Here is an 18,552-nt window from a genome sequence, read left to right on the forward strand (position 1 = left end):
ACACCAGTCATTGGGTATGACCCCTTTGTGTATCACCTGATTAACTATACGGGTGACTAGGCTATAGCCGACACTACCAGACATTTTGAGCATCTCTGCAGTGATTCCTGATGGGCCTGGGGCTTTCCCTGTCTTCATGCTTCTAATTGCCTTAGCTACCACGGAACTATCAACTCGGATAGCTGGTCCCTCTGTTGGGTCAACATTCGGCAGACTCTCTTTATCCCATTCATTTTCTTCATTCAGCAACCTTTCATAGTGGCATCTCCAAACCTCTCTCTTTGCATCCTCATTTAGCGCAAGTGAACCATCTTCCATGCGAACACACTTCTCCTACCTACCTCACGATTCTCTCTCACACACTGTCTTGCAACACGAAACACCTCCAGTCTTTGGTCCTCACGGCGCAGAATATTGGCAAATTTTTTCTTATCTGCTTCCCCTCTGGCTAAATAAACCTGTCTCCTAGCTTCTCTTTTGGCAGTCTGATACAATCCCCTACCACCTACCCCCTTTTTTCCAGACCTTCCAAGCCTGTCTCTTTTCTCTAATAGCCCTGTCTACAATATTGTTCCACCACCACGTTATTCTAGGTCGAGAGGGGACTTTGCACCAGCCACAGATCTGGTCAGTGGCTCTCAGCAGATTGTCCCTTAGAAACGTCCAGCTGTCTTCTACCCCCCCTGTGATGCTCTATCCCCTTCTACTTCGTCAGAGGCTTCAAGTAATATGTCCCTAAATCTCTGTCCATTTTCAGGATCTTTAAGCTTCCAGATCCTTCTTCTCCATATTTGTCGTCTTCTGGTTGTCCTCCTAGTCCTGATCCTAAAGTCACTAACTACCAGTCTATGTTGTGGGGCATTCTTCACCTGGGAAGGTTTTGGCATTTATAAGCAGCCATCTCTCCCTTTGCCTTGTAAGGATGTAGTCAATTTGGCTGGTATGTTGGCCCGATTGGTAAGTGACTAGGTGGCTGGTAGGTTTCCTGAAGTTAGTGTTGCAACTCATAAGATTATTTGCATCGCAGAACTCCAGCAGCCTGGTTCCCTCCTCGTTGCGGGAGCCATAGCCATAGCCTCCATGTACGCCATGGAAGCCCCCAGCATGTCGTCCAACGTGACCATTGAAGTCACCAGCCACAAAGATAAGGTCTCTGTCGTTCGTCAACGAGGTAGTCTGCAGTAGAGTGTCATAGAATGCAGTAGAGTGGGATTATATATATATATATATATATATATACACATACACAGAAACATGATTTTTTAAAATAATTGTTTATGTTATATAATGTTATGTTAAATCATATTCATAGTATATCATGTAATATTATAAGTAAATTATTGTATTGTCAATAGTATCTATTTAATTTATCTTTATATATGTATATATATATATATATTATAATAAAAGGGTAAAATCAATAATAGTTTCACCAGGTGGTCAGTGCAGAAATAAAAACCTCATAGGTAAATTTTACGAGATATTTTATAATTATATACATATAATTATATATATATGTTGATTCATTATTTTTCTTTTGCTCACCTACAATATAGTGTTATTCTCGGAGATTTTAATTTGGTAACTAGGGCTTTAGCGTCTATTTCTTGCAGTGCGTGGTGAGGCATAAAGCTGACCCTTGTTATAATTATGTATATGATTATAAAATAAATTATTATATATATATATGTATGTGTGTATATATATATACAGATATAATCATTATATATTTTTATATATATACATACATCATATATATATCTATATTTATATAGCTATAACTATAAAAGAGAGTTTGTATGTGTGTGTGTGATGGTGTATGTGACTGTCAGTATACATCCTTTTTTGTGACGACTGACACACACACATCTAAAGACAGAGACAGACACACACACAGGGACAGAGATAGGCTTCAGGTGTGCGTTAATGTACATATATGTGTATGTGTGTGTGTGTGTGTTTGTGTCTCTTAGTTTATGTATGCAATTTCTCCCTCCCCCACCATCAGTGGAACACACTGATATAGAAAGTTTACTCGCGGCCTGGACTTCAAACAAACAACAATGTTCTCTTTCAAATACTACCAACATGAAGATTTGGCTGATTTAACACCACTCACAATGCTTGCAAGTATATCTGAGGAAAATATATTATTCTGGTTATTATAACAAATTTGGAAACTTGACAAAGTAGATAGCCTCACCGGCTCTTTGAATATAATTACAGAAATGTTATTCCACTCCTTGTAACCAGTTTCAAGATAATTTTTAACAGTTCTCCTAAGCTTCTTCATCACTGTTAGTATCAACGTTGCACAATCTTGTTACTGTCAATATTTGTTCTACAGCCTATAATGTTACACAGTTTAAAAACGGCATCTTCCTTTTTATACACTTGGTTCAGTGTTTGTTTCAAAATTGTAAAATAAATTATTTTCGTATGAAAAATTGAATTATGCCTCCTGAATTTTCTTGGACTTTCGCTTTCTTCACCGTTACATTCATTCGGTCATTAATTTTATAGCATTTAGTACATATTCCAAATAAATATCAACTTTCTGTACATTGTTACATTGGTGACCCCTAGTAGCTTTTGCTAAATTGGTGACTTTCCGTTTTTTTATAGCAAAACTATGCTACTGAAAGTATGTTTTGCACCTATATTGACTACATTTAGTAACTTTTGCTGGTGGAACTGGAAGACAGTCACCCCACCCTAAACTGACCTTTCCGATTTTTTTTTTTTACTGGATTCTTACGTTTTTGATGACGGAGATTCTGAACATGCAAAAAAAAAACACGTTTTCGAAATTTTTAATTTAATCTTTGAAAAAAGTTTTAAAAGTTAGAAATTTGGTGGGGTGGGGGAGGAGGAATTAAAAAGTTTGAAAATATGGTTTTTTGCATATTCGGAATCTGTCATCAAAAACATAGCAATCTGGTTTTAAAAAAAAATCAGGAAGGTCAGTTTAGTTGATTGGGATGAGTGTTTTGCAGTCCCACTGGCTACATTTCATCTCACTTGAAGTTCGTATGTGTACATTTTGCTGTTTTCAATATTATCAATTCTATGAGTGTGTGTGTGTGTATTTCTGCGTTCATTATGTCTAAAGTAAACTATAGTAAAGAATATTTTACTCTGTTTTAATCAGGCCACATCTAATGGAGTAGCCATTCTTATACTTGGTGATCACCATGAAAATCATGATATTCTCATTCGTGTTCAAGACACACATTCATCCCTCTTAACATGCTCTCTAGTATACTCTTATTCTGTGGAATGAACAAACTGAGTATCATTTCAATATTCCATGGATTGAAATCTGTTTGTTGTAGAGAAGTGTATTTGAAATAACCAGTTATTGAAATGATGTAGAAAATATGTAAATGAAAATAAAGTTTATTTGACATGTGTAATTGATTTGATTGTTTTGGTCTTGACATCAGTTGGTAAGAATAGGAGTCATTTGACAACACCTTTTTGTTTGCAATTGCTTATCCTGTTGCAGGTTCAATCCATGGAATATTGAAATGATACTCAGCTTGTCCATTTCACAGAATAAGAGTATACAAAGCACTATTTGAGCATATCTGATGCCAGTACCGCTTGACTGGCCCTCGTGCTGGTGGCATGGAAAAGCACCAACTACACTCTTAGGGGTTGTCGTTAGGAAGGGCATCTAGCTGTAGAAACTTTGTCAGATCAGATTGGGGCCTGGTGCAGCCTTCTATCTCGCCAGCCCTCAGTCAAACCATCCAACCCATGCCAGCATGGAAAGCAGGCATTAGACGATGATGATGATGTATACACACATACAATTTATATATATATATATATACAGGTTGCAGTGAATAAATTGTCGTCTAAATTACACAAAAATGAAAATAACACTGACATCTCATTTTAACAGGTATATTTACCAAAATTACATAAAATATCTTGAAATACTAAATAGTAAATTTATTCAATAAAATCACCATTGGCTTCAACTATGGTCTCCAGACAACTTTGGAATTTCCTGCAACTCGTCTGGGACAGTCACTTGTTTAAGTTGGTGCATGCTGCCATAATCCTTACCGTCAGTTCATCTTTGGTGTTACAAGGAGTTTTGTTGGTCTCTCAATCAACTGCACCCGACACATAATAATCAAGAGGGTTGCAGTCTGCCAAGTTAGGGGTGATGTGGTCACAGAAATTGTCTGACAGCCATGACTGGGTTCTACTACTTGTGTGGCATGGTGCAGAGTCCTGTAGCCAGACATAGGGCCTTCCATCAGTCACTTTCTTGACCCAGGGCAGCACCACCTTCTCCATGCACTTAATGAGTCTGAGGTCATGTGGGAAGATGAATGGAAGCATAATGTCGCCATCACTAGTGATCACTCCAAACACCATGATGTTGACTGGATGTTCGATTTTTATCACTCACAGTATATGTTTTGTGGACACAACAAGCCAACGGCTTTTTCTGTGTGTTCACCATGTGGTGCTGTTAGAAATTATTCTTGTCTGAGAAATACCAAAGCCTGCCTGGATAGAGGGGATGCTTGAGTTTGTCCAAAGGCTTTATAGCGTGATCTTTGCTCTTGCTCTTGATGGCTTGGGATAAAAATTGGCCCTTTCTCATCTTGTATGAGGAATACCAACTCTTTAACTATAATATAGTCATTCACTCTGGTGTTATCATAATACATGCTTATGATAAGTTTGTGTTGTTTTATGAGTGTTTTAATGAATTATTCATTTGGTTCTTGTATGATATATGTCGTAGTGTTGCATCTGTTTGTTTAATGTCAATTGCTTTATGGCCTGATGTTCCTGTATTGCTTTATGGCCTGATGTAGTAATCAGGTGTTTTAATTGTCTTGTGCCTACAGGCTCATGATGCTGGAGTTTATCTGGATTTTCAAAGTATAGTGGAAGAGTCGTCACTGTAGGGTATGTCAGTCTGTTGCACAGAGCTAACCCAAATGTTATAAGTACTCATTTTCAGTTGAGTATAAATACAAGGTTATTACTAGTTGAAGTATGCTTGGGACATCTTCAAACCCATAAGAAAGCTGTTCACTCTGCTTTGTCATGGAGAAAATTTCTCACTGTAGACAAATATACAGAGAAATACACCAAATCAACTTGCAGCACCACCTACTTTGAGTGTGAGATATGAGCATTTTGAAATGGTTATCTCCTCTTCAATTACAGAAACTAGATAGGGTGTGCTACAAGCTCATAGGAGAGACTGTCTCTCTTTTGATATTCCCATTATAGCACTAACTGACAGCTCATCACAATGAAAATTTTGGGGTGGCAGTGCTAAGCAGTGATTGTATAAAAACAAGGTTATTAGCAGTTCAAATATGCTTGGGGCATATTGAAACTCATAAAAAAAGTCTTTCCCTGTGTTTTGTCATGGAGAAAATTCTTCACTGTAGACAACTGGATGTACTGGAGCAACATGAATTGTTTTGCTCAATGACACAATGTGCTGAGCAGTCTGAGAATTGAACCCAATACTTAACAGTTGGGAGCTCAACACCTTTATACCATGCTATGTGTTTTCACACTAATGTATCGATGCCTATTATTTACTAATGTTTATTTTATGTGTAGTATTTTCTAATTTAACCCTTCAGTATTCAAACCTTTTATATCTCGCCAAAATATTTAACCTGTTTTATGTTAGAAATGGCCAGATCTGGCCTCTCACCTCATTCCTACAATGTCATTCTAAATCTAAGCAATTGCAACATTGAAATTTCAAGGCAATGAGATAATTCATAATTAATTCAAAACAATATGTGAGGGAGAGGTAGATCCAGGAAGACATGGGATGAGGTGGTCAAGCATGACCTTCGAACGTTGGGCCTCACAGAGGCAATGACGAAAGACTGAGATCTCTGGAGATATGCTGTGACTGTGAAGACCCGACAAATAACGTGAGTTCATGGCTGTTTCCTGCACCAGCTTCACATAGCAGCCCCAGCCCATCCAAAGTACCTTGGATTGCAGAACGACCTGCTGTGCTTACCTTACCTTGGATTGTAGGGTGACCTGCTGTGCTTGAGGAGACATTGAGCCATTCCATCGAAATCAAAATATATCAAATGGAAATTGTAGTTGTGATACCTGTGCCGGTGGCACGTAAAAAGCACCATCCGAATGTGGCCAATGCCAGCGCTGCCTTGACTGGCTTCTGTGCTAGTGGCATGTAAAAAGCACCCACTACACTCACAGAGTGTTACTAACTTTTATATTTATCATCCTTTCTCTCCTGACTTCCCAGACCCCGGTTGAACAGTCCAACCTGTGCTAGCACGGAAAACGGCCGTTAAATGATGATGATGATGAATATAAATTAACAAAACATCACATTTGACAGAATAATCTGAATACTAAATGGCTAAGGTTTCTGTAGAAAATGGAAAATTAAATGCTCATCTAAGAAGGGTTTTGACTGAAACTGTTTTGTATCAGTAGGGATACTCACAGTCAGGAGAGTGGTTTGATCTTTCAAATGTTGATAATAACTTCCTAAAAATGTTGTCCCATGTGACTAAGCGTGGATGTGTGGCTTCGACATCAAAACAATAAAGCACTTATTGCAGTTGAATGTATCATTGTCAATGCAACCAAAAATTAAAAAAATACGAATGACAGATTTGCTCAGATATTTTGGTTGTTAACTTAATTTTGGATTGGTAGGGTATTGTTCAACATGAGATTTTTCTACATGGCTATGTGATCAATAAAGATATACTGAGTTATTTGTGAGAGGCAGTTAAATTAAGAGGCCTAAAGTAGGGACAAACAAAGCCTGGATGCTACATCACAACAATGGGTCTCTTTTACTCTTTTTCTTGTTTTAGTCATTTGACTGCGGCCATGCTGGAGCACTGCCTTTAGTCGAGCAAATCGACCCCAGGACTTATTCTTTGTAAGCCTAGTACTTATTCTATCGGTCTCTTTTGCCGAACCTCTAAGTTACGGGGGACATAAACACACCAGCATCAGTTATCAAGCAATGCTGGAGGGACAAACACAGATTCACAAACATATACACACACATACATACATACATACATATATATATATATATATATATATATATATATATATATATATATATATACGATGGGCTACTTCCAGTTTCTGTCTACCAAATCCACTCACAAAGCTTTGGTTGGCCCGAGGCTATAGTAGAAACACTTGCCCAAGGTGCCACGCTGTGGGACTGAACCCAGAACCATGTAGCTGGTAAGCAAACTACTTACCACACAACCACTCTGTTCATCTATTACACATTTTTCATGATTTCTTTTGGTAACATACATGATGACTCTTAAACTCAAGCATCCTCACTCTCTGAAGTTAGTTTCCAAAGAACATTTATTTTAAAGTCTGGTACTTATTTTGCCTGCCTGATAAGTTGTGGTGATATAAACAAATCAGCACAGGTTGTCAAAGACATGTAGTGCAGATATGCATGCATGCATTCGTATATAAATATATACATACATATACAAGGGGATAGCCAAAAGTAACTGGAAATGTTCTCTGTGGGACAAGTCCATTGTAGTTCAGGCTTCCACCACTAGGAGCCTTGATGCAACCCTGAGGTATCAGTATGCTGACCGGCGTTGTGTAGTGTAATCCTACTTCCACGTGGTGCTTCTCCCTATTTCATCGATTTGTGCAGTGGCTGAAACGAAAGAACAGCATGTTTCTGTGAGATTCTGTTTTCTGCTGGGGACGACGGCAGTTGAAACAGTTGTCATGCCTCAAACAGCTTACGAGGGTGCCGCTATGAGCAAAAGTTTACAAATGGTTTTCATGCCTTAGGAGGACCATCACTGAACAATTGACTAACTTTCTGATATGACTGGTGTGTCCTGGAGCTCCTGCCAACGAATTTTGAGTGAGAAATTGTGGATGAAAAGAGTTGCAGCAAAATTTGTGCCTCACTTGCTCGCAGAAGACCAAAAGCAGTCAGGACTGAGTTGTGTGTCGGGAACGGAAAAAACAGTTGGAAATTGATCCAGACCTTTTTTTAATGATCATAACTGGTGACGAAAGTTGGTGTTATGGAATTTGCAGATGTGGAAGAGGTGAAAAAAAAAATGACTGAGGTGTTAAAAGGTGTCACTTTGCAAGAGTTCCAGCACTGCTTTGAACTGTGGAAAACGCACCTGGATGTATTGCTTCAAATGGAGAATACTCTGAAGGTGATAAAAGTGTAAACATGCAAAAGTAAGTGAATAAAATGATATTTCAAAATTCCAGTTTCTTTTGGGTACTCCCTTGTATATAGGATTCCATGCAGTTTCCACCTATCAGATTCACTTACAAGGTTTTGGTTGGCTCAATAGGCTATAGCAGAAGACATTTGTCCAAGGTGCCACTCAGTGGGACTGAACCTGAAACCACATTGTTGTGAAGTGAACTTCTTAAGCGCATAGCCATGTCTGTGTATGTTGTTGAAGAACATTAACTAATCATCGATTTTAAATCATATTTGGACATTACTAACTTTTATATTTATCATCCTTTCTCTCCTTATACTTTTCTATATCTTCATATCATTTCATCATTGTCCTAGCACATAGTGAATATTGAACAAATACATAATCATAAGTATTTAAGTGCCTTATCAATAATAACTAATTTATTTGGGCTTCCAGATTCCTATCTTTTGCACAAACAAAATCTGGTATTGTCTCAAAATACATTTTCTGCTTTTATAGACATAAATTTACTTTAATAAGTTTCTTCAAGCATTATTGTTAACCCTAGAGTATTTCCCTTATGTTTTTCATGCTTGTTTGTCAACTTTATCTTAAGCATTATTAAATTTTTCTTCCTATGATAACTATTAAATTTTTCTTCCTATGATAACTATTAAATTCTTTGTTTGTGAGTAGAAATGTATTTTTATTATTTCTTGATCATGTAATTAATCTAAGACTATACTGAAAGAATTCTCAGAGATAAGAAAATAAATAATATTCATTATGCATAATTTTCTCAAGAAATTCTGGGAAGAGATGTGTGGAGATTATGTGTCAGAAAAAATAATTAAAATTTTTCTATTAATTTAGCTTATTTTCAAGAATTGAATATGGACAAAGTCTATCAGGAAATATTTTCCTGATTACAAGTGCTTTCCCATCAGTTTAATAATAAACCAAAAATATTTCTATTAAATGCTAATTTAATTAGTGTGCTTTCAGTATATATCATCATCATCATCATCATCGTTGTTTAACGTCTGCTTTCCATGCTAGCATGGGTTGGACAGTTTGACTGTGGGCTGGCGAACCAGATGGCTGCACCAAGCTCCAGTCTTGATCTGGCAGAGTTTCTTCAGCTGGATGCTCTTCCTAACGCCAACCACTCCGAGAGTGTAGTGGGTGCTTTTACGTGCCACTGGCACGGTTGCCAGTCAGGCGGTACTGGCAACGACCTCGCTTGAATTTTTTACACATGCCAATGGCACAGGTGCCAGTAAGGTGATGCTGGTAACGATCCCGCTCGAATGGTGCCTCCTACATGCCACCAGCACGGAAGCCAGTTAGCCGCTCTGGCAACAATCACGCTCAGATGGTGCTCGTGCCCGTCATCGAATTTCACTTTGATTTTGATTTCGGTTTCGATTTCAGTTGCCTCAACAGGTCTTCGCAAGCAGAGAAGGAAAAGGTATGCACAAGTGGGCTGGTTAAACCCCTGGCACAGGCAAACGAGGTTATGGTCTCATTTGGCTTGCTGGGTCTTCTCAAGCACAGCATATTTCCAAAGGTCTCGGTCACTAGTCATTTCCTTAGTGAGGCCTAAAGTTCGAAGGTCGTGCTTCACCACTTCAGCCCAGGTCTTCCTGGGTCTACCTCTTCCACAAGTTCCCTCAACCTCTAGGGTGTGGCACTTTTTCACACAGCTATCCTCATCCATTCTCGCTACATGACTATGTCTTAGAAAACATACACAAAGAAACACACACACACTTATAAATGTATCTTAAAACAGTCACTTGTTAATGTCTTTAACACCTTTAAGAACCTGCATAATAATATACAATAAAGTTTTTCTCCTCTTTCCAGATACGTAGCCTTAGTATATTGTTGTTGCATCAGCATAGTAAATTTAATCAGTCAAAATTTTTATCAGATAATATTGATCAATATAACTGTTAGTTATTTTCATACTTTTCTGCTAAAAATTTTCAGCTATGGTAAAGAATGATAACCTTAAATATTTCCAACCAACATTATTTTTTTCTTTGTATATTTTTTTAATCTTAATTGAAACGTGTTTCATGATGCATTTTAGCTTCTGATCTTCAAGCCAATTGATTGCTTATATTTATTTCTTTATTGTTGAATGTACTTTATCTAAATGCAGCCACAGTTTCACTTTTGTTATTTATAATTATTTTTTACACCTTTTATTAATCCATGAATATAATTGCCCCTTCCCGCATCTTTTTTATTAGATAACGATGTAATGAAAGTTGAAACTTTGTTTTTACCTTTCTGCAAATCATACTGTGGTAAACAACAACCTAAAACATAATGGTATTTAAAGGGATTGTCTACATCCAGAAATTTTGTTTAACCCTTTTGTTACCATATTTTTGTTGAGATGCTCTGTGTTTCTTTCAATTAATTTTAAATATAACAAAGAATTTAGTAAAATAACTTAATCATTAAGCTAGTGTTAGGAACATAAATTGTGACTAAGGTTTGGTGGAAGATTTTAATTCAGAACTTTTGAAAACAAGACATTTGTATGACAGTGCCAGAGGGAGTTTCAAGCAGGTTGGTATCAAAAGGGTTAAGTTCACAAAATTAAATAAGATTGTGTGCTCTAAGAAGAAATGAAATTGTTGGGTTATTCTGCTCATTTATCTCACAAAAGACCTTGCTGCAGGTGTTAGGCTTCACTTCTGCTAACAAATACATTCTTCGTTTTGTGAATTTCACATCCATATACTTTATTGCATGCTCAATATGACAATATATTTTGTGCATCTCAAATAACAAAACTTTTTTTTTCTTCATCTTCTCTGCTGGAGGATTTGTAGCTTGGAAATTACTTCTACAATGTAAAACGTTTTTGCAAAAATTAATGAAGAACAACTGATATATGCTTCAAAATTTTCATTTTATCATCAATGTTGAGCCATTTATGTATCAGTAAGACATTTAGTTTTCAGAGCTTTTCAAATAATCGTTCTTGTATTTCTTCATGCAAATTATTGGTTTTGCTTGATTTCTCATTATTTCAAATAGATTTTGCTGTTATTTAACAACCAAGTTTTATTGGCAAACAAAACAAACATAATTTTTTCAGACTTCTCTGATAAAATACTTTTCATGTCAAACATATAAGCAAATTGTTGGAAGGATATATATATTCACTGATTGAATGCATTGTCTTCATTGAATACATTTGCAATTACAATAATCAAATGCATTGTATATGGTGAGTGAACTGAATGACTGCATTCTTGCCAAATTACTTGTACATTATAAGTTAGCATAAATAGGTTGTGAATCTGCATTTACTTATGATGTTTCTACCTATATTTCTTTTACCTTTAAATACATTCTTTGGTCACTCATTTAGCTATCCATGTAATGAATTCTTTCCTTGAGTTCAAATACCTTGCCCATTATCTTAGAAAGTTCCATACAAAGTTGAATTATGTTTATCAACTACAGTGCAATGGAAAATATGTGGTTATGACTTACACAATATTTTGGTAAACATTTATAATTTGTTCAGAAGTTCCATATTCTTCTTAATTATGGGAAGTACCTTCGAAAAGGATATCTTTATTTATTTTGCACCTATTCATGCCTGTTATATTTTTAGACATTAAGACTTTTGTTACCACATTTCTGTTGAAATGCATTACTTTTTTGTAGTTAGTTCTGGAAATAATGAATTATTTAGTAAAATATTTTTCATTATTAAGCTGATGTTTGGAACAAATTAACCTAGAATTTTGATAGATTTACATTTAGACTACTTTAAGGCATGATGAATGAGTTATAGAACCAGAGGTGGTAGTCTTGGGTGGATTTGTATCAAAAGAGTTGTAGGCTTTAGTTTTTTCTGATATTTTGTTCCATTTACCTTCATCATTTTGTTTTATTTAGACACAGTTTCTATATAAGTTTTGGTTTCTGCTTCTAAGCCTTGTGAAGTGTTATTTCTGTTATTGTTTTGCATTCATTTTCCTTATATGGATAGTGTGGTGCATCTGTTGCTGCAATTGTTTTGTTTTTTGTTTCATTTTGGTTTGGATGTCCCATTTCATCACAAACCCCTCAGTGTGAAACCTATTTTTTGAGGCCAACCAAGCAAATGGGGCAGCTAGCATGCTGTATCTTGCCCAGGAACAGAACACAGTATACTGTACACTAAGGTTACAACTTTTGATGCCAACCCACCTGAGGCTGTTCTTGGTACAATGATATAAGCTTCTTGTTTTTAAGTGATCTAAATCGAAACCTTCCATCAAATTTTCATGTTAATTTATTTTCCAAACCCTAAATTAATAATGACAAAATATTTTACTAAATTCTTCATTATTTTCAAAATTACTTGAAACAAAAGCAGTGTGTTTCAAAAGAAATATGGCATCAAAAGTATTTATACCACAACTAATAAAGTTCAGCAAGTTCAGTGCTTGTCTTCATAGTTCCTGCTTAGAATGACAAGTTTGGAGCTGCTATTTTTCTTGTCTTCTGCAAGCTGTATATTTTATTTTTAGTTATAATTATACTTATATTTAATTACCACTGTAATTATAATTAAAATACATTATACTATTACGACATGTTAGACAAAGCAAAATTTTGATTAGAATTTCATGTAGATGATTTTTTTTTACTTGAAAATAGCTGAGACATCTATTTGACATTTAGATGAAACTGGGGGATTGTACTAGGCATTTTGTTAGCTCCCCAACAAATATTTGAAGTTTAATCTAAAGTTTACACTCTTGAGCTATTTTTTACAGTCTCTGTCTGTCTGTCTTTCTCTCTTCGTCTCTCTCTCTCTCTCTCTTGGTAGCCATGTATCTCCTTTACAGCAGCACACCTATTTCCGCCCCCTTTCTTGTTAATTCTCTCTCCCTCTCTCTCTCTCTCTGGCTGGATAACCTCCACAATAAGAGATCTGTTTCACTATAACCTTTCATGTGACACAAGATCACCTCCTCCAAAGATTCTTTGTTTTGCAAGTTACTTGGTGAACTTGCCAGTGCTGGTGCCACTTAAAAAGCATCCAGTTCACACTGTAATGTGGTTAGCATTTGCGAAGGGCATTCGACTGTAAAAAACAAACCATGCCAAAACTGACCTCACCTGTCCTGGTGTCATGTAAAAAGCACTCAGCCCACTCTGCAGGGTGGTTGGTATTAGGAAGGAAATTCAGCTATGAAAAAAACCATGCCAAAACAGACACAGAAGTACGGTGCAGTCTTCTGCCTGGCCAGCTCCTTTCAAACTGTCCAACCCATACCTGCATGGAAGAATGACATTAAACAATGATGATGATGATGATGAACACTCTTTGTATAGATGATAATAATAAGCAGTTATGATGTATAATGTCATTAACCTACTAACACTCTTAAAAAGTAATAAGGAGATTGCTGTGAAAGGTTTTGATTGAGGTTTTTTTTTTTTGCATCATGCTCTTTATGAGATACACCATGAAGTTGAATTAATAACAGATTATTTATTTAAAACCCAGAAAGGGAAGAAATTGGCGAAGATCTACATCTTCATCTTTCTCTGCATTCAGACAAGAGTCAGGAACAATAAGCATTTCACTTCTCATGGCAGTCGGACTTATCGACATTCCAGCAACTCTGCCAAATATCATGTAACATGTTCTCGTCTGTAAAATGTAAAATCTCCTCTGTAAAATGAGTTTCAGTAATTTTGTAATGTTTTTTTTTTTTTCTGTTCATATGAGTGAATATTCTCAGGTGTGGAGGTCCATTACTGAAAAGGCTCCCTTCAATATATCTGGACACTTTAGTGATATTACAACCCATGTCCACATCATGATTTAACATCCACTTTTCTGTGCTTGCATGGGTCAGACAGATTTTGTTGAGGCGGATTTTCTTCGGTCAGATTCCTTTCTTGTCACCAACCCTCAACTATTTCCAAGAGAGGTACTATTTCCTATTCCCAGACATGTTTCTGATGAAAGACTAAATGAGCAACATGACTTATATAATGGTGATGCTCATTTACAACCAGCACTTGATGTCTATACAAGGTACGCACAAACAAACACACACACACACGTGTTTAAGCCCACTAAATCAACTCAAGGTTTTGGTTTGTCTAGGACAGAGGTTGGCCAACCAGGGTAAATTACCCCAAGTGGGGTAAAAATGAAATTCTTGGAGGGTATAAGGATTCATTAGATAAGTAAAATTACATAAAAGACATGTTTCTTCTTAAAACAGAAATTTATGTTCTGGCTTGAGGAGGCACTCAAAAAGTTGCCACCTTTTGCAACAACAATTGGACCCCAAAGACTGTACCCAAATTGCTGTCATCAAAATACCTCAATTTTGATGTAATTCTAACAAAAGTGAAGCAACATTATTTCTCCAAAATCTGAAGCGAAAAAGTTTCTAGAAAAATCCTATTCATAATGAGGATATTAATTTATTTTATCTCATTTGTTTTATACTTTTCGTGTTTATAATTTATATTTATAATTCATCATCATCATCATCATCATCATTTAGCGTCCGTTTTCCATGCTAGCATGGGTTGGACGGTTCAACTGGGGTCTGGGGAGCCCGAAGGCTGCACCAGGCCAGTCAGATCTGGCAGTGTTTCTACAGCTGGATGCCCTTCCTAACGCCAACCACTCCGAGAGTGTAGTGGGTGATTTTATGTGCCACCGACACAGGTGCCAGACGAGGCTGGCGAACGGCCACGCTCGGATGGTGTTTTTATGTGCCACCGACACAGGTGCCAGACGAGGCTGGCAGATGGCCACGCTCGGATGGTGTTTTTATGTGCCACCGACACAGGTGCCAGATGAGGCTGGCGGACGGCCACGATCGGATGGTGTTTGTTACGTCCCCAAAGCACGGAGGCCAGTCTATGCGGTACTGGCTACGGCCACGTTCGGATGATTTTCTTGTGTGCCACCGGCACTGGTACCACAAAGATACAAATTCCATTGATGTTCATCTATTTTGATTTGTTTTGATTTGATTTGATTTTCACTTGCCTCAACAGGTCTTCACAAGTGTCACAAGAAGGAAGGTATGCACAGGTGGACTGACTACGTCCCAAGTAGGGGCCACGGGTTATGGCCTGACTAGTCTTGCCGGGTCTTCGGATGGTGTTTTTATGTGCCACCGACACAGGTGCCAGATGAGGCTGGCGAACGGCCACGATCGGATGGTGTTTGTTGCGTGCCCACAGCACGGAGGCCAGTCGATGCGGTACTGGCTACGGCCACGTTCGGATGGTTTTCTTGTGTGCCACCGGCACTGGTACCACAAAGATACAAATTCCATTGATGTTCATCTATTTTGATTTGATTTGATTTGATTTTCACTTGCCTCAACAGGTCTTCACAGGTCTTCACAAGTGTCACAAGAAGGAAGGAAGGTATGCACAGGTGGACTGACTACGTCCCAAGTAGGGGCCACGGGTTATGGCCTGACTAGTCTTGCCGGGTCTTCGGTTGGTGTTTTTATGTGCCACCGACACAGGTGCCAGATGAGGCTGGCGGACGGCCACGATCGGATGGTGTTTGTTATGTGCCCACATCACAGAGGCCAGTCGATGCGGTACTGGCTACGGCCACGTTCGGATGGTTTTCTTGTGTGCCACCGGTACTGGTACCACAAAGATACAAATTCCATTGATGTTAATCTATTTTGATTTGGTTTGATTTGATTTGATTTGATTTTGATTTTCACTTGCCTCAACAGGTCTACACAAGTGTCACACACTTGCCTCAACAGGTCTTCACAAGTGTCATAAGTAGGAAGGTATGCACAGGTGGACTGACTACATCGCCGGGTCTTCGGATGGTGTTTTTATGTGCCACCGACACAGGTGCCAGATGAGGCTGGCGAACGGCCACGATCGGATGGTTTTCTTGTGTGCCACCGGTACTGGAACCACAAAGATACAAATTCCATTGATGTTCATCTATTTTGATTTGGTTTGATTTTCACTTGCCTCAACAGGTCTTCACAAGTGTCACACGTGTCACACACTTGCCTCAACAGGTCTCCACAAGTGTCACACACTTGCCTCTGCCTCAACAGGTCTTCACAAGTGTCACACACTTGCCTCTGCCTCAACAGGTCTTCACAAGTGTCATAAGAGGGAAGGTATGCACAGGTGGACTGACTACGTCGCCGGGTCTTCGGATGGTGTTTTTATGTGCCACCGACACAGGTGCCAGATGAGGCTGGCGAACGGCCACGATCAGATGGTGTTTGTTGTGCCCACAGCACGGAGGCCAGTCGATGCGGTACTGGCTACGGCAACGTTCGGATGGTTTTCTTGTGTGCCACCGGTACTGGAACCACAAAGATACAAATTCCATTGATGTTCATCTATTTTGATTTGGTTTGATTTTCACTTGCCTCAACAGGTCTTCACAAGGGTCACACACTTGCCTCAACAGGTCTCCACAAGTGTCACACACTTGCCTCTGCCTCAACAGGTCTTCACAAGTGTCACACACTTGCTTCAACAGGTCTTCACAAGTGTCATAAGAGGGAAGGTATGCACAGGTGGACTGACTACGTCGCCGGGTCTTCGGATGGTGTCTTTATGTGCCACCGACACAGGTGCCAGATGAGGCTGGCGAACGGCCACGATCGGATGGTGTTTGTTACGTCCCCAAAGCACGGAGGCCAGTCTATGCGGTACTGGCTACGGCCACGTTTGGGTGGTTTTCTTGTGTGCCACCGGCACTGGTACCACAAAGAATACAATTCCACTGATGTTCATCTATTTTGATTTGTTTTGATTTGATTTTCACTTGCCTCAACAGGTCTTCATAAGTGTCACAAGAAGGAAGGTATGCACAGGAGGACTGACTACGTCCCAGGTAGGGGCCACGGGTTATGGCCTGACTAGTCTTGCCGGGTCTTCTCACGCACAGCATACTTCCATAGGTCTCGGTCTCTAGACATTTCCTTAGTGAGACCTAAAGTTCGAAGGTCGTGCTTCACCACCTCGTCCCAGGTTTTCCTGGGTCTACCTCTTCCACAGGTTCCCTCAACTGCTAGGGTGTAGCACTTTTGCACACAACTATCTTCAGCCTTTCTCGTCACATGACCATACCAGCGCAGCCGTCTCTCTTGCACGCCACAACTGACGCTTCTTAGGTTCAACTTTTCTCTCAAGGAACTTACACTCTGACGATTATGAACACTGACATTACACATCCATCGGAGCATACTGGCTTCATTTCTTGCGAGCTTACGCATATCCTCAGCAGTCACGGCCCATGTTTCACTACCATGTAGCATGGCTGTACGTACACATGCATCATACAGTCTGCCTTTTACTCTGAGCGAGAGGCCTTTTGTCACCAGCAGGGGTAAGAGCTCTCTAAACTTTGCCCAGGCTATTCTTACTCTAGCAGTTACACTTTCAGCACACCCACCCCCGCTACTGACTTGGTCTCCTAGGTAGCGGAAGCTATCAACTACTTCTAGTTTGTCTCCCTGGAACGTGGCAGAAGTTGGTCTCTGCACATTTCCAGTGTTTATTGCTCCTGAGCATTTGCCACAGACAAAAACTATTTTCCTAGTTAGCCTTCCTTTGACATTGCTGCACCTCTTATGTGTCCATAGCTTACACTTGGTGCATCTTATAGAGTTTCTACCTACACCTTTTTTACAGATCGAGCAGGGCCATCTACCTGAAGGCGTTTGTGATTGATCTACCTTCCTACTTATTAGGACTTTGGTTTTGGCTAGGTTGATTCTAAGGCCCTTCGATTCTAATCCTTGTTTCCACACCTGAAACTTCTCCTCCAGTTCTGATAGTGACTCAGCAATTAGAGCAAGGTCATCAGCATAGAGGAGCTCCCAGGGGCAACCTGTCTTGAATTCCTCCGTTATTGCCTGGAGGACTATGATAAATAGGAGGGGACTGAGGACTGAACCTTGGTGGACCCCAACCTCTACCCGGAATTCTTCACTGTACTCGTTGCCAACCCTCACCTTACTAGCAGCGTCTCTGTACATGGCTTGCACAGCTCTCACCAACCATTCTTCTATCCCTAGTTTCCTCATTGACCACCAGATAAGGGATCGGGGGACCCTGTCAAAGGCTTTCTCCAAGTCAACAAAAGCCAGGTACAAGGGCTTATCTTTGGCTAGGTATTTCTCCTGCAGCTGTCTTACCAGGAATATAGCATCAGTAGTACTTTTCCCTGGCACGAACCCAAACTGCATATCATCTAAGCTAACTCTCTCTCTAATTAGTTGGGCTATAACCCTCTCCGTAACCTTCATTACCTGATCCAGCAGCT

The 18,552-nt window shown here is 39.0% G+C and overlaps 1 protein-coding gene across 1 annotated transcript in view; it reads left to right on the top strand.

Annotated features, from left to right (window-relative positions):
* The window catches only part of LOC115213076 (TRAF3-interacting protein 1), a 238,366-nt gene that overhangs the window by 135,322 nt on the left and 84,492 nt on the right, over nucleotides 1-18,552 (top strand). The gene's annotated exons all lie outside the window — the stretch shown is intronic.

The sequence above is a fragment of the Octopus sinensis genome, linkage group LG6 (assembly GCF_006345805.1).
Source record: "Octopus sinensis linkage group LG6, ASM634580v1, whole genome shotgun sequence".
In the NCBI taxonomy this organism is placed as follows: Eukaryota; Metazoa; Mollusca; class Cephalopoda; order Octopoda; family Octopodidae; genus Octopus; species Octopus sinensis.